At 46.2% G+C, this 20,422-nt stretch overlaps 1 protein-coding gene across 1 annotated transcript in view; it reads left to right on the forward strand.

The window, feature by feature from the left end:
* Window positions 1-20,422, forward strand: part of Dera (deoxyribose-phosphate aldolase) — a 79,405-nt gene that overhangs the window by 41,940 nt on the left and 17,043 nt on the right. The gene's annotated exons all lie outside the window — the stretch shown is intronic.

Consider the following 20,422-nt stretch of genomic DNA (forward strand, 5'->3'; position numbering starts at 1 on the left):
TCTGAAGCGGCCTCTGCTTTTGTTCCTGAAAATATAAATAAGAATTAGCGTGGAGTTGTTTTTCACGCTTTCACGTAGAAGTCGAGTCGTTGCTGTGTGCACGCACAGCCGATGGATCCACTTGTGAGCTTTCTAGTTGGAGTTCAGCAGTTCCCTTTCTGACCTCCTCAACACCAGCGGTTCCGCGGCCGTGTCTCCCCCACCCCCGACTGGACGACTTCCGAGCAGTTCTCTGCCCCGACTTTTGGCCCCTCGCAGTCCTCTCACCTTTGTGCTGTTAAATGATCTTTCCGAAGTGATGATTTGGGGATGGCATTGCTTCCTTAACATGCCGATGGAGTGACTTTCCTGGGTCCCTGTCTGTGCCTTCTGCCATCTCATTTTCCTTCACCCCTTGGGATCAGCCGTGCAGAGCGACTGGAAGCTTCCGTAGACTGCTGGCATCCAGACCCTTTTCATCGTTATGTTGGGCCCCTGCCTAGAAGGCCGTCGGCCGAAATGGCCGTCCCCAGCACGGTGGGCGTCAGTACAGCCACACCAGTGTCCGGCCCCGTTCCTCCTCCACCGTTCCTCCTGCACCGCTTGGTTCAGCCTCTCCCCGTGCGCCCCAAATCCTTTCGGTTAGGTCGCTATTAGATGGCATGCCTTACTGTGTGGGGGTGAGAGCTGGACTTGGAGGGGCCCTGCATCGGGACGAAGGTGCCCGGTTTCTCTGGTTCAGGCCATCCGTTGTGGTGCCCCTATAGGTATCTAAACTCTGTGTGCCTCTTGAATGCTCTGTCGGGCCTAGTGGACGGGCCCTGGAACTCTAAGGGCGCTAGGGCCTGGTCACTGCTGCTGGATGCCGTCATGTCTTTGACCATTTGTGTCTTTTGTCGCCGAGTTTCTAAAAATCCAAGGCTAAGTAGGAAGAGAGTGCTCTGCACAGTGGAGCTCTCTGGGCTGCTGGTGTTCAAAGGTCCGCAGTAGCAAAAGGCTCCCTGTAACTCAGAGGGACTGTGTAGAGGCTCTCAGTGTGGGAGCTGGACATGTGGTCCCCCTTTGTGTTCTTTGACAAAGCAGGAGACTGTTAGTCCAGACAACAAAGTAAAAGTTGAGGCCACCTGCTGGGAACTGCAATCCTGTATGCCCGCAGCCATTTGTGGTTCTGCTCCTGCGGGTGCTGCTCTGTCGGCATGCACACAAGGCTGAGGCACGTATTGGGGCCACAGCCCAGCCACCCTTGAGGTGTCTCCTACCCCGACTGTGACACCATCACAAAGAAAGTATGTGCGCTCTGAACGGTCAGCCAGTCTACTCTCTGCACCTGCCACTCAGAGGGAAGGGGGCGCTGGGCCACCTCCACCCACTCTACCCCAGGGGCAACTGGCTAGAAAACTGCCCCCGCCGATTGCTTTCTGTTCAGTTTGCCCTCTTGTCTGTCTGGTTCATTTCCTTATCTGCCTGGTCTGCTGAGGACATACTGTGGGGACAGCAGCAGGCTCACTTCCAGTTTATTCTTCGGATTTTACCAGAAGAATAAGAACACCATTTCACTGGTGTAGAAAATCGTGGGCTTCATGATGAAATTTTCAAACACAATTATCACTGGACTCTATTCATACTGCCTCTCTGCATTATTCTCTCGTCCTTCGCCCTACCATCTGTCCCTTCCCTCCCTCCTTAAAGCCAGCTCCCCTCTGCCTTGCTTAGTGTGTGTGTGTGTGTGTGTGTGTGTATACATACATACATTTACACATATATTCTATACATGAGAATTACTGTCTCTTGTTCTTACCCTCCTTGTCTTTTAGACCTCTTCACCTCCCACACGTTAATGGTTCCTCTTCTGCTTTCATAGGAGAAGTGTATTGAGTCCACATAGAGAAAGGATGTGGCTGGATAAAGTCACAGTGTGTAGAGATGCTGCTTTTTTTTCTTAAACATCTAGTCTGGCTCCATTCTTGGGCCGTTGTGAGTAAACATGAACACACTGGTGTCTCTGTTTGTGTTGACTTTGATTTCTTTGGGTGTATATGCTGCTGTGATACAGCTGGGTTACCCAGCAATTGTGTTTTCAGTTTTCTGAGAACCTCCTTCCTGGTTTCCATCAGGACCAAACTAGATTTTTGTGTGTGTGTGCGCGCGCGCGTGTGTGTGTGTGTGTGTGTGTGTGTGTGTGTGTGTGTGTGTGTGTATGTGTGTGTTCCTGCGATTTGAAACTGGGTTCAAACAGGGCACATGCTGTGCAAGTACTCTACCATTGAGTTATATCACCCTTGTTGACACACCAGTTTTAATACCCCCTATCTTCACATCAGCCCAGGTGCTAGTATTAAGAGGCGGGACCTCGAGAAGTTCTCACATCTGCCCTTTTGTGTAGATTAATGCCATCCCACAGGTGTGAGCTAGGGTGGCGTTTGTTTAACTCACCCGTGTCGTGTCGTCGTCAACTAAATGATTCGAATCCTACTTTTGTATGAAGCTGTCGAATATTCTTTGAGAATGTTTCTGGTGAAGAAGCACAGTTAGAGGAAGGGCTGGGCTCTTCTTCCCCTGCATGACTTGACCATGCGCAATTAAAGTAATGTGATTATCAAACAATTGAATTAAGGTATGAGAATACATTGTAAACTATGTCAGTAACCTTACAAGTGATTGCAATCTCAGCAAGCCTTCTGTACTCTCCTATTAGTACGAAAGGAGACACAACTGAATCTTTCTGCTAGGCTCTTAGAGGCATTATTCAGAATATCACTTTCCAAAAGCAGTTGACTGTGTTCCCAGGGGATTGTGGTGGTATTGTGTTCCCCAAAATATTGTGCACCCTAATAAACTTATCTGGGGTCAGAGACATAACAGCAACTAGATACAAAGGCTAGAAAATGGTGCCACTCACGCCTTTAATCCTAGCACTCCAGAGGTAGAAATCTCTCTGGATCTCTGTGAGTTCAAGGCCACATTGGAAACGGCCAGGCATGGTGACACACACCTTTAATCCCAGAAAGCGAGCCTTTAATCCCAGGGAGTGGTGGTAGAAAGCAGAAAGATATATAAGGCGTGAGGACCAGAAACTAGAAGCATTTGACTGGTTAAGCATTCAGGCTTCTAGCACAGTTCAGCTGAGAGCCATTTGGAAGAGGACTCAGAATCTTCCAGTCTGAGGAAACAAGATCAGCTGAGGATCCGGCGAGGTGAGGTAGCTGTGGCTTGTTCTGGTTCTCTGATCTTCCAGTTCATCCCAATACCTGGCTCAGGTTTGATTTTATTAATAAGAACTTTTAAGATTCATGCTACAGGGGATGTCACATTCAGATGTGCTTTTCTGTACCCATCCCAGAGCTTGTATTTAGAGGGTTGTTAGAAAGTTTTAGATATGAACTCATTAGAAAAGAGAGCTGTAAAAGGGATCTGGGTAAGACTCACCAGGAGCTATAGTTTTGGTACAGTTCCTGGCCTTGTACACCTGTTGCCTCTCGTAACTTCTGTACCTAGAAGTTCTAGCAGCCACATGAGCTTTTCTGACAGGCAGCCAAATGAAATTATCACATGGCTCTAGATCGCCAGGCACCTGATAGGGAAGTGAAAATCAACTTTAAAAAGCAGGTAAAAAGAATAGTTCATTTACACCTGCCCCAGAGATTCTGCACCCATGGCATTTGTTAGGGCCAGTGCGAGGCTTGGAGAGGGAGAATCAGAGGTCCTTCTGGAGGGGATGATTTGCATGGGCCTTTGATTGAATTAGTGGCAATCTGGTGAGAAACTCAAATAAAGGAAGAGCTAGGGAGGAGTAGGCAATTTGAGGGGAAGAGAATGGGGTGGGGAGGAGCTGCACTTGGTTTTCATCAAGCAGTCCATAAACGATGGCATGATAGCAGCGGAGGTACGGAGGTGCGCTCACAGGGAAGAGAAGCCGAAAGCAGGCTGCTGTGCTTCCTGCCGGAGCCCAGCCGCTGCACCCTTTGAGTGCGTGAGGATGTAGAACTGCCTTTATCTTTGGGGACGTAGGGCTGTCCGCACACAGGCAACAGCTAACGAGCTCTCCTCCAGGTTATTCTAGACCTTATCTTCAGGAATAATACAGGCGTGATAAATAAGTTTGGAGTGGCGACGCACTGAAGATGCAATCGTAATGTCATTGGGTTTGAACTGCTGATGTGGATCTGTGCAGAAAGCATTCGCAAAAAAAAACGGGACCGGAGGAGAGTGCACCTTGAAGGAATGCGGAATGAGTTTTGAACTTGGCCAGAATTTTGCAAGGTGGAGGAAATAGAAGTGAAAAGAAAAAAAAAAAAGAAAAGCGGGAGCCAGGGGGATGGGTGATGGGAAATTCAGCCTAGTAAGGTCGGAGTAGTGCAGGAAGAGTGAGGTGAAGAGGAAAATAATGTAAGTGAGGCCATTACATGATGACAGAAAGGGAAAGTCATGGAAGCTCACTTGGGTCACAAGAAGCCGGAACATTAAGACCATGCAGTGATTAATAGTAAATTAATACCTAAAACTTAAATATGATGAATATGATTCACAGGACATCAGAAGATTGTCACAAGTCACACGAGTCCCTTGTCACGTGCTGCATGTCTTCCTTGCTCAAGGAGTATTGATCCAGATGGTGCGTTCTGATCCCTGTGGTGTGCCAGCCTGTTTTTTTTTTCCTTTTTAAAATCAGATCTTGTTTTTCATAAGCAAACATGTTTCACTTATGAAAAGATAAGCTGTTACTGCAGATCTACCACTGGAGAAAGCATAAGAATATAGAGGTGCATTGTGCTAGAAGATCCATTTGTGGAAGGTTTCTGGTTTGGGGCTCAAGGGGGACACGGAGGTGGACTGCCCTATATTATTTATTAGATCTATTTAGAAGAGGTATATGGTGTGGACAGACCGACAGCAGCATTGCAGGGGCTCGCGGGAAGGGTCTGTGTAGTCACATGACTGATGAGTAGTCCTCAGTACACGTTGTGTCCGAATCAGCTGTGGGATGGGGGACAAGAATCTACTTTAGTTCTGGGCACAAATCACTGTAGTTGTGGCCGTGGTCTCAGTTGAGTTAAAATGCTGTGGCCTGGCTAACAGCCTGTAACTGTGACCGAGAAGTTGCGTTGCCAAGACAGCTCTGAGGCCCTGCGAGGCAGTGATGTGAGGTGGACGTTTGTAAGAGTTCACGGGTGGATCTGGAAGGGAGAGCGAGGGTTGTGTTGATTTTTTGATCAAAGCAAAAGGGAGCTGCTGTCTGGCTCAGGGGAGAGTGGGAGAGGCGCAGAAGCTGGGGTCCTGCATGGCTCTAAGGGTGCCTTATTGATTCTTCCTAACTAGGCCCAGAAGTTAAACCGCTTACAGGGTGAAAACTAACTTGCCATCCCATCGGGGAGGAAATTTAAATGCAGGCCCCCAAACAGACATTGCAGACTGTTCACCACACCCATTGTCTACCCCCACAAGGGTTGCTTCGGCAGGCTGACCCTGCCCCCTGCCTTGCTGTCCTTTGCTGAGTGTGGAATACAAGCTCTAGGAAGGAAAGAAGGTAGCTGTTGATTTCCCTTGACTGGTGGTCACACCACACCACCCGCAGCCTCTGCCGTCACATGGCGTCTTCTCTCTGTGAGCCCGAGACTTCCATGGACTCCAGCCAGACAGTGTCCACCTCCCTCAGGGTGGGTTCATCCTACCGGATTACAAATGCCATCACCCCGTTTCCAAATAAGCTCACTTTTGGAGGAATGTAGGGTTTTAAATTTGATATAATTTGGACAAATTTGACACAGTTTTGTTTGGACATAATTCAATCCATAGCAAAAGACATAGGATTTCTTGCTTCTGAGGAAAACATGTAGAATCAAACGGATAAACTTGAATTTGGGGACAAAAGGTTGATACCCCCCCCATTTTAGCAATATATGTTATGTGGAATGGGAAAATCTAGTAAACATTAAATATTTTTATCTGCAAAAAGCATTTGGTAAGATTCTCAATGGGAGATTAATGGCTAAAATAAAGAATGAGGCATTAGGAGATAAATTTGCTTATGAGCAAGCGACAGAGACTTACGGGCAGAGGAAATACCTTCCAGATTGGAAAAGAGTGACATACAGCCCAAGCCAGGAATCAGTTTTGGGACCTGTGGGTTTTTCACTTTATTTTTATTGGACTTTGTAATAAAAATACAGATCCTCAAACAGTCCAAGACAGAGTGAGAAATACTACGAGCATCAGTAATCAAAAGTTATTCTCGATCATAAACTAAATGACTGGAAATAAATACTGACACCAGACTGCACCGCGTACCGTAATATTATAAAGTGGAGTCAGAGATTCTCCTGTGTTCTCTTTTCTTCTGCATGGAGGAATATTTCTTTATTTGATTTAAAAAAATTAAAGATTTCTAGGTTTACTTCATAAGAACAAATGAATGAAAAAAGTTGTATTTTTTTTAAATGTGGGAAGTAATGTTAATGAAGGAAAACTGGCTGACACAAGCCATAGATTCTATTGCCATTTCCAGAAGAAAGAAAAGAGGACCCTCTGTGTTCAACTGCCAGCTAGTCAGTAAGAAGACTTGGGTAGCAAGGGGAACATTCTGGAAATCATCAGCTTACTTCTGTGGCCCTGGCCCTAATGGGAAAAAAGACATTGTTAAACTGACCCAAACTGCAGATCGGAGGGAGGGGACTACAGCATGGGACACTTTTTCTGTTCAGTTTTAACGTGGCTTTTTAAAGAGTCCTTAAACTTCAGTGACCTCATATGTAATTTTTGTCTTCCCAGGAGCTAGGTAGGCAAATGGGAAGTATGGTCTTCAAGTTGGAATTGAGCCTGCGACATTTTTGTGTGTAAGTCACTAAAAAGATCTTTACTTGTTCATTGACTTTCCCAGTGACTTGCCAGTCAGAGACTAACTGAGTGTTTGTGAGTTAACTGTGGCGGCCTGGGGATGTAGCTCCCTGGCTAGAGTGCCTGGCATGTGCAAGGCTCTGAGTTCAATCCCTAGCCGAAGTTAAATAAGCAGATAGATAATTTAGGTTGAAATGCTTAGAAGACTCTTAGGATTGTACAGTGTGTATAAGAAAAATAGGGGCTGGAGAGATGGCTCAGCGGTTAGGAACACTTGCTGCTCTTGCAGAGGACACTTGTGCTGCTCCCAGCATCCACATGGCAGTTCGAAACCATCTGCAATTGCAGTTTCGGGAGATCTGATGCCGTTTTCGGACCTCCAAGGCCACCAGGCAGGCCCATGGTTCATAGACATATATCTACCCATGCATGTAAGATAAAAATAAATCTTTAAAATGGAAAAATATTCACCAAAGTAATATTTTTTGTTTGTTTTTTAAAGAGTTTATTAACCTCATACCTTTCATTCTGTAGTGAGAAAACCTGAAATGCAAAATGGCCAAACTCACGATGAACTAAACTATATAAACCCTTATAGAAGCTGAGCTACTGAGAGAACGCAGTCTAGACCAAGGTTCTTTGGCAGAACTTTGTATGCAGGTTTCCTGAAGGGCTTTGTGATTAAACTGTTGACAAATCCAACTGCACATTCTGGTGTCAATTGGTCCTGGGTGGAAATGGGGGTGGTTCTGGTTCCTCAGAAGGATTTATAAAATGGCCCTGGGTGTGGCTATTGGGCAGGCAAGACCTTGACCTGGAGTCCAAAGACAAAGGTCAGGAGTCTTCTTGCCAGCCCTGTAGTTAGAGAAGTCTTGTCAGCGGTCCGTTAGAGAAGGTCTCGGGCTTAGACAGGACCCTTGGTAGTTAGCATAGAACAAATCAGCTGTTCTACAGTTTTTCTCTAAGTTGTTTGCTTGGCAGGCCGAACCTGTGTTCTTTGAGAGTCACTGTTCTGTGGGGTCAGCTGTTCTTTAGGCCAATCCAAAGACTCGGCCCGCATCAGCCATTCTGTAGTCAGTGTGCAATCCAAAGGCTAGACCCACATCAGCCATTCTGTAGTACAGTGTAGACTCTAAACAACACAGGCAATAGTGGGTTTTGTTTCATTGCTGTTGTTTGTTAATGACATGATTTTGTATTTCTAGTTTTTCAAAATCATTTGTTGACCTTTGCTGCAGTAAAAGCAGACCAATGTTTGCCCTCCCATCTTCTACAAGTTAGGTGTGGAGTTTGTGCGGGGTCTTGCCCAGTTCTGAGCTGTGCTGAGGAGTGGAGAGGAGTGAGGGATTGATCGGTAAGGTTCAGAGTGAAGGCTGAGGAGGGAAGAACGTGGTTAGTCAAGGGTGGAGGGACACCTGTGGCGTTTAAAAGAAAATGGCCCCCAAAGGGAGTGGCACTGTTAGGAGGTGTGGCCTTGTTGGAATAGGTGAGGTCTTGTTGAAGGAAGTGTGTCACTGTGGGGGTGGGCTTTGAGGTCTCATATACGCTCAAGCCACACCTAGTGAGACAGTTCACTTCCTATTGTCTGCACGATGCCAGACATTTAGCTACTTCTCCAGTACCACATGTCCCTCCATGATGAGAATGGACTCAACCTCTGAAACTGTAAGCTACCACAATTAAATGTTTCCTTTATAAAGAGTGGCCGTGGTCATGGTGTCTCTTCACAGCAATAGAAACCCTGACTAAGACAATACCCTTTGGCCACCTGAACACCTAGGGATGCTCTTCCCTCCGTCGGCTTATCCAGAAAGTGTCTAATCAAGCTCCCATGTTTGCTTGATGCTACTCTAGGGCCGAGGGAAGGCTTAGGAGAGAGAATGAGGATGGAAAAATAAGTGACCTGGCGACTGGCCTGTAAAAAGGTCCCCGTCTCTGAGTTTGGTGTGGAAGTTGGAGCGCCTGAGTTGCTCTGTGGGAATGAAGGGGCCACACCTCCGCCAGCTAACCCATTTGGAGGGAGTCAAAAGAACTCGCAAAGCTGGTGGCGCTTGCGAGGGTTTTAGGCGACGGAGGTGAAGGAAGGCCTTTCAGGTCGAAAGTCGTGGGATCTGTGTCGTAGCAATGTGCAGAGGCTGCACGTCCCAGAGCTAGAGTTGCTCCAGCATGTGTGGGGAAGAGGTGGAGTGTGGCTGGCCAGGAGATGGCACCAAGAAGGCCCTGAGGAGCAGGGGTGGCTGGGGGGCATTGTCTTGTTGCATTCCTATTGAAATACCCTTACAACTAACAGCTGAGGGGAGAAGGTTTATCCAGCTGGCAATTCCAGGTTGTAGTCCCTCACAGGAAAGAGTACAGTCAAATAAATGTATGTAGTCCCGTGTGTAACTCCTGCCCAGGAATGGTGCTGCCCACCGGGGGTGGGGTCTTCTCACATCATTTAACAATCAAGACAGCCCCACCCCACCCCAGGACATTCCCACAGGCCAGCCTGATCTAGGCAACTCCTCACTTAAGACTCTCTTCCCAGGTAGAGAAGAGAATGCCTAGTTGACAGTTGGACACTAACTATCACGTGTTAGATGTGTTAGAAGTGAAAGCAGTAGTAGTTGAGAATGGCCACATCCTGGGTGGAGGCGCCAGAGGCAAAACAACACAGAATGTGGTTTTGTTGGGACATAGAATTTGGGAGAAGCCATGTTGTTTGCAATCCAAGAATCAAAGAATCAGGGCCCCTGCTTCCCTGTATAAGACCCTCCACTGCCCACCCTGGTTGGGTTCATTACAGAACGTGACATTACGTGACATAGACTGGCTGTCCTTTTACTTTTCTGTACATGTAACAAGGGAAAACAGTAATAGTTTTTTGTTGTTGTTTTTTTGATTTTTAATCTAGCAAAAGCCATGAGGATAAATAGGCCACGTCTCTATTTAGAACACATGGACCAGGTCCAACATGGAAGTCCAGATGAGGATCTGGTTGCTACCAGTGCTCTAGTGATGGGGGGAGAGGGAAGGCGGATCATGTTTTTATTTCAATTTTCAGGATGATGTTTTCTCACTGGTGGCCCAACAATGAGTAGTGTACTCGTTTGCTTTTTGTGAAAAATTTATCACCAACTGGGGCATCGGAAAGTAAGTTTCCTGTGCTTAGAAGCTGCTAAATTGGGCAGGGACAGCTGAGGAGGCTCCAGATAGTCAACGGCCTGGGAGGGGCTGTAGATCATGTCGCACTGAAGCAGCAGAAAGCTGTTGGTTTGATATTAGCATCCTAGTGAATAATTAAAACATGCCTGTTTATTTTTTCATAAAAGAAAAAGCATGGAAGTTACTGTGGCTTTTGCAGCGATCCCTATCATTACATCCATCACGTGCTGAGGCTTTTTCTTAGCCTGTACATCAGATGCTTAGAAAACGTTCTGCATTCTTATTCTCAGTATTCAATATTATAATGCCTTTCCAAGCCATAAAATAAAAATCTTTAAAACTGCTTTCAGGTATTTCCAGTACAGTTGGCATTTCCTAAATTGAAAGGTTATTAAGTATATTTTTCTGCTGAAGTTATTTTTGAAGTTCATTTCTCATTTCATGTTCTTGCCAACACCACCACCCAGACATAGTTATCGCTTATCCTATTTCTGCCTTGATTTTAAACTCCAGACTCCCAGGATGTGATCGAGTTCCTCCCTATAATCAAATATACTTTACCATTAATCTTTGTTTGGTCCTTCAAGACTAGAATGAAAAAGTACAGTGATTTTTTAATGTTGCTTTTTATTTTTATTATTTATTTGTTTATTTAATTTAAGACAAATGGCTTAGAGAAAAGAACAGCTCATATAGAGGCCAGAAGAGAATCTATACTTATGACATGGAGTGAAACAAAAGTATTGGATGTCATAGCCTATAATTTGATCCTCGTGAAGATGCTAGGACCTTGTTTTAGGAGCATATAGGACCCCAGCAATTCCCAGCAATTTCTGAATGAATTGTGCATATGTGTAACCCAGTAACAAGAGAATTGCTCTGGGGGAGGATGAGAAGGGGTGATGGCGTCGGAGGAGCAACTGGCTGAGGAGGGTGGAGAGTGTGCAGAGGATCTTAAAGAAGACATGTCCCGTTTCCTATTCCCCAGAGCCAGAAATGGCTTGCATGCTGCTAGAGAAGTGTTTGTTTCATGTGATTTAATCTGGGCTGGCCTTGAACTCCCCTCAGTCTCTTAGATGCTAGGATTGTAAAGCTCAGAATGCTTCAGCCTCAGCCACAGCCTTTTAGGTGACGGGGTTTCAATGAGCTGCAGAGATGGACTCTCTTGACATTCCTGTGTCCTGAGTGAACTTTTTGCCGAAAGCTTACAGGTGCTCAGAGGCCCGAGCATTAGGTTCTGTAGGAGTAAAGCTTGGATTCTGGGCTTGCCTGCCATTTATTGTCATCCTCAACCTGGAGAAATATATTTTGATTTCAGCCAACCATGCATTTATGAACTTTGGAACACAATCCATTTTTCGGTCGGAGGATTGCATTATTAAACTGTTCAACTTAATAATTAAAGATAGAAAAATGCACTTGGTTTATCTGTGCTGTCAACTAGCAGTTTAATGCACGCAGATAGCATGGATCTGAGTCTAACAGCAAATATTCAGAGATACAAATAGAGAAAAGATAAAAAAGCTCACGGAATTCCCCCAGAGACCTCACATAAGATGAAGGGCTCCGCTGCAGAAAACCAAACCAAACCAAACAACCACAGAACTCCTTACTGCTCCTGCTGCCCACCAAATCTCATGTCCTCCTTTACTTTATAAACCCAGAAGTCTCTCACTTCCTGGAACCATTATTAGAAGATTATGGGTAAATACTGCTGTTCTCCATTTTTGTTAATACATTTAAAAGGAAACCCAGAAGCTAGCGAAGAGAAGCCCCCCAGCGTCCTCTGTGCTAAGAAAGGATGACGGCCTTCCTTGAGTTATCAGTAGTCACTTCAACTACTGATATATATGCAGTCATACTTGTTTTCCTTTAAAACAAGAGGATGTCTACAAATACATTCTTCATATAATCACAACAAATAAGGGGCTTCATAAAGTCCTATTTCAGAAAATCATGGTGAATTATAGTCTTAAGTTTTTTGAAGAATTAAAGAAAATCCTACTGTAAGTAAAGAGTGAGCTGCCTCTGGAGTTTGTGGAATCAAGATTTGAACCATTGGTTTGTAAAGATCATCTGTGCATGTGTCTCAGTGCGGGGATGAGGCGGCTCTTGGTAATGGGATGCATGAAGCCATTTGAAGAGTTAAAGCCTGGGGATAATTAGTTAAAGAAGAAACAGAGGAGCTGAGAATTTGGTCTCCTGCTCTATGAGCTCAAATTCAATTTGGCTAAAAGACAGATTTGAGGTTGAAAATAGCAAGTTTTCTTTCTTTTCATACAGTCTACTTGAGAACGTATCTCCATAAACTTGTCATAGTAAAGTCAAGCGCATGTGTTTGGAGTGGCCTGGAATTGCTCCCAGGAAAGCAAAGTCAAAACAGAAGCTCGTCCCCTGAGGATTAGTGCCATACAATCAAGGAAGACCGGAAGCTCGTGTGTTTGGGGACTCTTCAGTTGAAATCTGATTACTGTGGTGTGTTTGGTTAAGCAATGTTCCAGCCCATCCCTTATAACAAAGGTTGTCAAGGTCTAAGAACCTTGGAGGTGCCACTGAGTACCATGTGCCAGCCAGGGTGCACTCGCTTCTATGAAAGAATGTGGTTCATGGGGCTGGTGAAAAGGCTCAGTGGGAAAAGGTGCTTGCTGCCAAGACTGATGACCCGAGTTCAATCCCCAGAACCCACATGTTGGAAGGAAGCAACCGATTCTTGCAAGTTGTTGTCTTACCTCCACACGCACAACAAACAAACAAACAAACAAACAAACAAGTAAATGTAATGAGACTTTAAAGAGAGAGCATGGTTTGTAAAATGTGAATCCGTGGCCCTCTGTGTTAGCCCATCATTCCAACTTACTTTAGACTGACAAAGTTTCCATCGTCCTCATTATTAATTCCAGGCCCACGAGCAGGGTAAAAACTCACTGGATTCTGTCAGGTCCCGTAGACAGAAAATTGTGCTTCGTGGGAGGATTAATGTTTAAGCAGACATGATTGCAATGAACTCATAACTCTCAAGAGTGTAATGTAGGTATAAGTGGGACAATTTTAGAAAATCTCCCCTGTAGTAACTAAACGTCATTCCCTTTTCCCGTGCTGGTGTCTGAAGTTCTGTGTTAGAGCTCGTAATCGAAGCTTGTTAGGCTCTACTCCTGTTGGGGGGAGGCGGCATATTCAGCTAGGGTGCCACAGTATCTGTGCAAGACTCAAAAATATTTTATTAATATTTTTAAGAAGTCCAAGCTGGGCAAGGATGGTGGCTCAGCTTGCAATGCTAAGATTTGGGAGACTGATGCAGGAGGATTGTCCTAAGTTTGAGGCCAGTCTGGGCTGCAGTAATTAGCTCCAGGCCAACCTCTGCCACCTTGTGAGGTCTGTCTCATAAAACAGACATCCATTAAGTGGAGACCCTGGGTTATGATCCTTCCTTTCCCTGCCCTCCTCCATCCGTGAAGGTTAAGTTGCAGCACTCATGTGCCTAGAGGAAAAGGGAAGAAGAGAGCATCTCTTTGGATTGACCACAGCCAACCCTTGGGATAGTCTGGTAGAGCGGGGGAAGGAGAGGAGAGATTTACCCAGATTTCTTCAGCTGTGTAGATGGAAACTGTGATGCGGGTCAGGAGTGCAGAGTCATAACTGTGTCTGAGTGAGCAGACCTGGTGGTGTGTGGAGCCCCACCAATCTTCTTCAGGAACTCCTGCTTACCCTGCTGGATCAGGAACCTGTCCTGGTACCCTGCTCGTGTCTCCTGATTTCTCCTTCCCAGCTCTTCACTGCATGGCTCAGCATCCCTCCCTCCCTCCTCTCAGCCTGGAGCAGCTCCTAACTGAGTACACAGTGTTACACAGATGTAACACTGACCAGTAGGGCAGAAGAGGTCATGGAATGTCCCCAGATCTGGGAATAGTCACCTTCTACTCCCACCCAAGGGTTCTAGAAATTTCTTCTTGGCTACTTTAGCCTTAGAATATGACTTCTTCTTCTTCTGGGGTGCTTACAAACTTTTCTAGGAAGATAACCCTAGTAGAGTCCCAGTATGTCTGTCACAGGACTTCTTTTGTTGTTGTTCTTGTTTAAATTGTTGTCTAAAGGTGTGCCGGGGCACTTAAAAGCTTTTCAAACAGTGCTTGCTACATAGTAAGTGCTAAGTGTTCTAATGAAGTCATTCATCACAACTCATTCTTACACAGAAGTTCACAGCTGCGCCTGTAGAAGGGGACAGGAAGTTGCGTCTGTTATGGCCGTTCTTACTTTTTTTTTTTTAAAGCTGGAATCCCATGTAAAGGATTTCCCTGTGACGTTTTCATTATACTTTCTTCTTATTTCCTCCCGTCTTTGCTGTCCTGTGTCCCTCGAGTTCTACTTCCTCTCCCCAGGTCCCTCCTGCTTTCACATTGCTTGTTTTCCATCACCCCCGCTCCTGACCTCCTCTTCCTCTCAACTCCAGTCTACATTCAACACATAAACACGGGTGTATAAATTCCAGTCTAGATTCTGTGTACAAAAGACAAGGGATCTTCCAAGTCCACCTCACTTGGCTTAGCATAGTGATGGAAGCTCTTCTAGTATGAGTCCCTCTAGACTCTCCCTGCAAGTATTTGCTGGGGTCATCCTGTGCCCTGGGCTCCCCATGGTTTGTACAGGGTGGGGAGCCACCAGCTTCCACGAGTGAGGTGATACAGTCCCAGCCCCTTCCAGTCCAGTATCTCCTCACTTGGATTGTGCAGACTTGAACTTATATTCTTCCTCCATTTTCTGCTGATGCAGAGTCCTGTATTCCCTCCTCAGCAGCAGCTCTGTGGTCCTGGAGGAGCTGTCCAGACAGGGTTGTGGAGATGCTTCGTTCTCTGCGCTCCAGTAGTTCCCCTGGAATCCTGCTGCACCGTGGCTCTGCCTGCTAGCTTTTCCTGATACTGCATTAACAGCTCTCTCATCCCTCTCATCTGCTTTTCCGTCCATCGTTTATTCAGTTGAGCTTTGCTTCTTCTGTCTGATTTCTCAATGGAGACAGAATGGGAAGTTGGGGGCCTGCATAGGCATGAGTGAGGCAGAACAGAACATACATGTGTGCCAGGGCACCAACATTGAGAACACAGTTCTCGAGTGCGACACCCATTGGAGGTGAACAGATGTTGAGCCAGTGAACTTTCAGATTTGCAGAACAAAAGTAGACAGTCCAGTAGATGGTCACTTACGGTCTCATGTTGCACAGAGCTTGGCCAGAGCAGCTTCCAGAACTAGTCTGGAGATGCAGGCGGTCACCGATGGTGCCTGCCGGTGTCAGGTGTGAGGTGCAGGCGGTCACCGATGGTGCTTGCCGGTGTCGGGTGTGAGGTGCAGGCGGTCACCGATGGTGCCTGCCGGTGTCGGGTGTGAGGTGCAGGCGGTCACCGATGGTGCCTGCCGGTGTTGGGTGTGAGGTACAGGTGGTCACCGATGGTGCCTGCCGGTGTTGGGTGTGAGGTGCAGGCGGTCACCGATGGTGCCTGCCGGTGTTGGGTGTGAGGTGCAGGCGGTCACTGATGGTGCCTGCTGGTGTCGGGTGTGAGGTGCAGGCGGTCACTGATGGTGCTTGCGGTGTCGGGTGTAAGGTGCAGGCGGTCACCGATGGTGCTTGCCGGTGTCGGGTGTGGCACTGCTCTTATTCTCTAGGTAATTCCCTCATGGTGCTAAGCTGGCTGCCACAGCTCCAACCTTGTGTTTATCCTCAAAACAGAAAGAAAGCCATGGCCATTGAACTGGCCAGAGAAGAGTTCTGACAGGGAGGGGAGGAGTAGAGCCCAGAGCTGATGAGGTAGAGGGTATTTCTGCAGAGCAGCAAGTTGTCCGTTTAGGAAGCAGAAAGCACGATGTCATTAAAAAGCCTGGATGTTGCATTAAAGAAGCCCGTGAAATCTCACTCATGACAAGAGTTATCAGCTCCAGTCTCAGGGGTCTGGCATCTTCATCAGGGAGGGCTGCTGAGCACCTCACGGATTTAGTGAGAGCAGGTGTGGAGCACGTGTAGGTGACGCCTGGCTCTGAAGTACTCTCAGAAAGAGTCCTGTGCTGCTCCCACATGTACGATGCTTCCTGTTGTATTGTCAGAACTAGTTAGTGATAGTAATGTGGCACTGGTTGGTGGCGCTGGTTACTGGCGGAAAAGTCACAGGCCACAGCAGAACCCATTGGTACCTTCTAGAGCTTTATTGGGGGGGGGGGAAGGGAAGGGAGCAAGACCTGGGGGGAAGGAGCAGAGCAGAGAGGGAACAGAGAAAGAGAGAGAGAGAGAGAGAGAGAGAGAGAGAGAGAGAGAGAGAGATAGAGAGAGAGAGAGAGAGAGAGAGAGAAGGGTGGGGGTCCACATCCAGCCTTTTAAAGGCTGGTACGTAGTTGCACACGCCCACTGATGGCGTAAGACACCAGACCCAGAGGAGTGAGGGCAGGAGTCAGACAGCTAGGGTCTGTGATGGTTTAGTGAATGGCAAATCAGAACAGTAGAATGTCAGGTGAAATTCATATTTCAGAATGTGGAGATCCCAGGTGTGTGTGTGTGTGTGTGTGTGTGTGTGTGTGTGTGTGTGTGTGTGTATGTGTGTGTGTGTGCGCGTGTGATTTATGAGTGTGCACATATCTGTGAGGATGTGCATGTGTGTGAAGGGCGGAAGTAAACCTTGAGTATCTTCCTCAGTCATTTTCCACCATGTGTTTTTGAGGCGGAGTCTCTCCCTTTTTACCTGCATCTCCCCAGTTCAGCTAGGCTGGCTGTCCAGTGGGCCTCGGGGATCTGCCTGCCTGCCTCTGCCTCCTCAGCACTGAACTGTAGATGCAGGCCACCACAAAGGTTATTCTTAGTGTGGGTGCTCAGGGGTGGACCTCAGGTCCCCTGTGCTTGTACAGCGATTCACTGAGCTGCCATCCCAGCCACACAGCTGAGGGTTTCATAGTGAAAAGGCCACAATTGAACCACTTCCATCTGTTCAGCTTACGATGCTCTTTAGATCTTCATGTTTAAAGAAGTTTATGATTGTTAGTTTTCAGGCATTAGATATATAAAGAAAAACTCTGGACCAGAGCAGCACAGAACACCTTCTCAAGGCCTTTTGTGACCAAAGGACAAGTCAGCGGGTTTCCAGACATGGGGCAGTACTGCTTGTCTGCCATGCCAAGTGTCTTTTTCCTTTACAGGTTATCACTGCAAATCTTGCTTCCCATCGTGATGAAACTTAGTAGTTGAGTTGTTTTTCTTCACCGGGTTTTATATTTTTACGTTATCTGTGTACACTATTGGGGTCTTGACATCGAATAAAGCCACTGAGATACGCAGAATGTATGGCTCTGAATACACAGGTTCTGGCATATGCCTCAGAGGAAGGAATAATGGCTATATTCACAGCAGTATACAGGTAGTGTTCAGAATACCCCATATATATCAGAAAGTTCAAGTGGAGATGGAGCAGGAAGGTAGCCTTGAATCCATTGGAGCTGGAGTTACAGGTTCTAAGTTGTGAGTCCACTGACTTGGTGCTGGGAACTGACCTTAGGTCCTCTGCAGGGGCGATATGTGCTCTTGTCCACTGAGCCATCTCTCCAGCCCCACCTTCAGGAATTTTTGAATGATTTTGAATGACCCGCCAGACGAACTGTCACAGTTTCTGGTGACCTTTTCTGATTGTACCCATCCTTTAGAAGAGGTTTTCAGAGCCCCTCCCCTTCTTCGCCAGAATGCCCTCTTTTCTGGGAGAACAGGTCTCTGGTGGTGGCTGAGCACAGAGGAATACAGATAAAGGGAAGGTGTGACTAGCTAGTTGTAAAATAGACACGATTTTGACTTGGAAATAAGTTGGGATCAGCATTGTCTTTGTGAATGGCTGGCGAATGGTACCCGGGCAGATGGCCACCAGGGAGCTCTGTACAGTAAAGGCTTTGTACCGGGAGCCTTTGCAGGGCTCACCCATCTCTAGATCTAATGGGAGGCCTGCGAGTTCTGTAGGTGCCTTAGAATCATTGCCCGGAGATAAATCTCCCCACAGCAAAATTAACACAGCTGCCTTTGTGAAAGGCAGGCCACTGTGCAAAGGAACTCTCCAGACTCATCGTCAATTGTTGGGGAAAAAAGATTTATGATGACATTGAGGTATGATAATCTCAAATATGTACTGCATTGTTTTTAAAAGCTTTGTGTTTAAAATTCATAGCACTTTCTAATCCTGATAAAGTAGCCTAATTTTCCAGCTTGCTTTGTTCAGTAAAATGTATTTCTAAATCCATTTTAAGCAGCTATTTCTTCAATTTGAGTAATTTTCTCTTGAGTTAATACATTCCACACAAGCATACCTGACTTTTAATGTTAATATATACTATACATTCCAAACTCGCTCCTGACAATAGGAAGCACAATCAAAATGAGATTCGGTTGTTTAAAGCATACCCTACCTGTTATTTTGTTAAAATGTGCCTTCATTCACTCTTCTTTGCCAAAGTATAGTGATAACCCAGTTATTTTCCATCTTGCATGGAGGATCCTTTTCCGTCTTCCCTCGCCAAAAATGTGAGGAGTCAGGGGAATGTGCTAGATATGGCGTTGTCATTATAAGATGTCTTCAAAATCATCTTATCACTGGGGACATCACTTGCCCAAGTCAGTGCTTAGAGCTGGGTGGGTCAGCTCCAGGGGGCTGGCCAAAGACAAAGCACTTTGATTTGGATACATTTGTTGTCTGTAATTTTCTATGTATTGATCAGTGATTTTGTTCTGTGATGGTATAAAACACTATTTTTAAAGAATTCTTTATTGTTAATCATGTGTCTCTGTAGGGGGTATGTGCATATGAGTGTAGGTACCCTCAAAGCCAGAAGAGGGCATTGGCTTTAACAAACCACTGTGAGTGATAGACATGGGTGCTGAGAACAAAATTCAGGTCCTCTGGAAGAGCAATTTGACTACTTAACTACAAACCATCTCTCCAGCCCCTAACACTTTGATATTTTATCCAAACTCTCACACCTATATACTAAAGCTGTGGGTATTTGGGTCTTTTCTTATGATCATGGGGTACTGATCCGATTACACTGATTCTCGGGCCTTTTCTTACAGTCATGGGGTACTGATCTGATTACCCTGACTCTCAGGTCTTTTCTTATGATCATGGGGTACTGATCCGATTACCCTGACTCTCACTTTCTCTTCTCTGCAATGCCATAGACATTGAAAAAAAAAGTGGTAACATGGTGGAGACAGATTCTTTCTAACCTATGTGGTTAGTTCAAGGGAAAACATAAGTTATGTAACTTGAGTCAAGACCTCTGCTAATGAAGTGGGTTCCATAAAGAAGCATCTTGTGTGGCTAGTGAGATGGCTCAGTGGTATAAGCCTTGCCTCACAAACCTGAATTGTGTCTGAGAACCCATGAAGGAAGGAGAGAAGCAGCTGCCAGAGTTATTGACCAACCGCCACACTTAGTTTGGCAAATGCACACCTACCCACACACACCACACCTACCCACACACACCACATCTACCCACACACACCACACCTACCCACACACACCACACCTACCCTCACACACCACACCTACCCACACACACCACACCTACCCACACATACCACACCTACCCACACACACCACACCTACCCACACACACCACACCTACCCACACACACCACACCTACCCACACACACCACACCTATCCACACACACTACACCTACCCACACACACCACACCTACCCACAACACACCTATCCCCACACACCACACCTATCCCCACACACCACACCTATCCACATACACCACACCTACTCACACACACCACACCTGCCCACACACACCACACCTATCCACACACACCACACCTACCCACACACACCACACCTATCCACACACACTACACATATCCCCCCCCACACACACACACCAATAATAAATAAGTATTTCATTTTTTTAAACAAGAAGAGAGCCCGGAGAAATGGCTCAGCAGGAAGAGCGTGCACTGGACTTGCAGAGGACCTAAGTTCAACTCCCAGCACCCATGTCGGACAGCTCAAAACCGCCTGTAACTCCAGCTCCAGGGGAGTCTGACACTTTTGACCTCTATGGGCATCTGCAGTCATGTATATGAACTCCTCCATACACCATAATTAAAAATAAAAACAAATTCGCTGGGTGGTGGTGGCGCACGCCTTAATTCCAGTACTCGGGAGGCAGAGCCAGGTGGATCTCTGTGAGTTCGAGGCCAGCCTGGGCTACCAAGTGAGTTCCAGGAAAGGCGCAAAAGCTACGCAGAGAAACCCTGTCTCAAAAAACCAAAAATAAATAAATAAATAAATAAATAAATAAATAAATAAATAAATAAAAATAAAAAAAATAAAATAAAAACAAATTCTAAAAACGTTCTTTGTCTTGACCATTTCCAGCAGTATCCATTCCCCTGTTATTGGGAGCAGAACCCGATTCTGGGACAGAGAGGATGGTTAAATACCATCAAGG

Source organism: Peromyscus maniculatus, chromosome 3, assembly GCF_049852395.1.
Source record: "Peromyscus maniculatus bairdii isolate BWxNUB_F1_BW_parent chromosome 3, HU_Pman_BW_mat_3.1, whole genome shotgun sequence".
Classification (NCBI taxonomy): domain Eukaryota; kingdom Metazoa; phylum Chordata; class Mammalia; order Rodentia; family Cricetidae; genus Peromyscus; species Peromyscus maniculatus.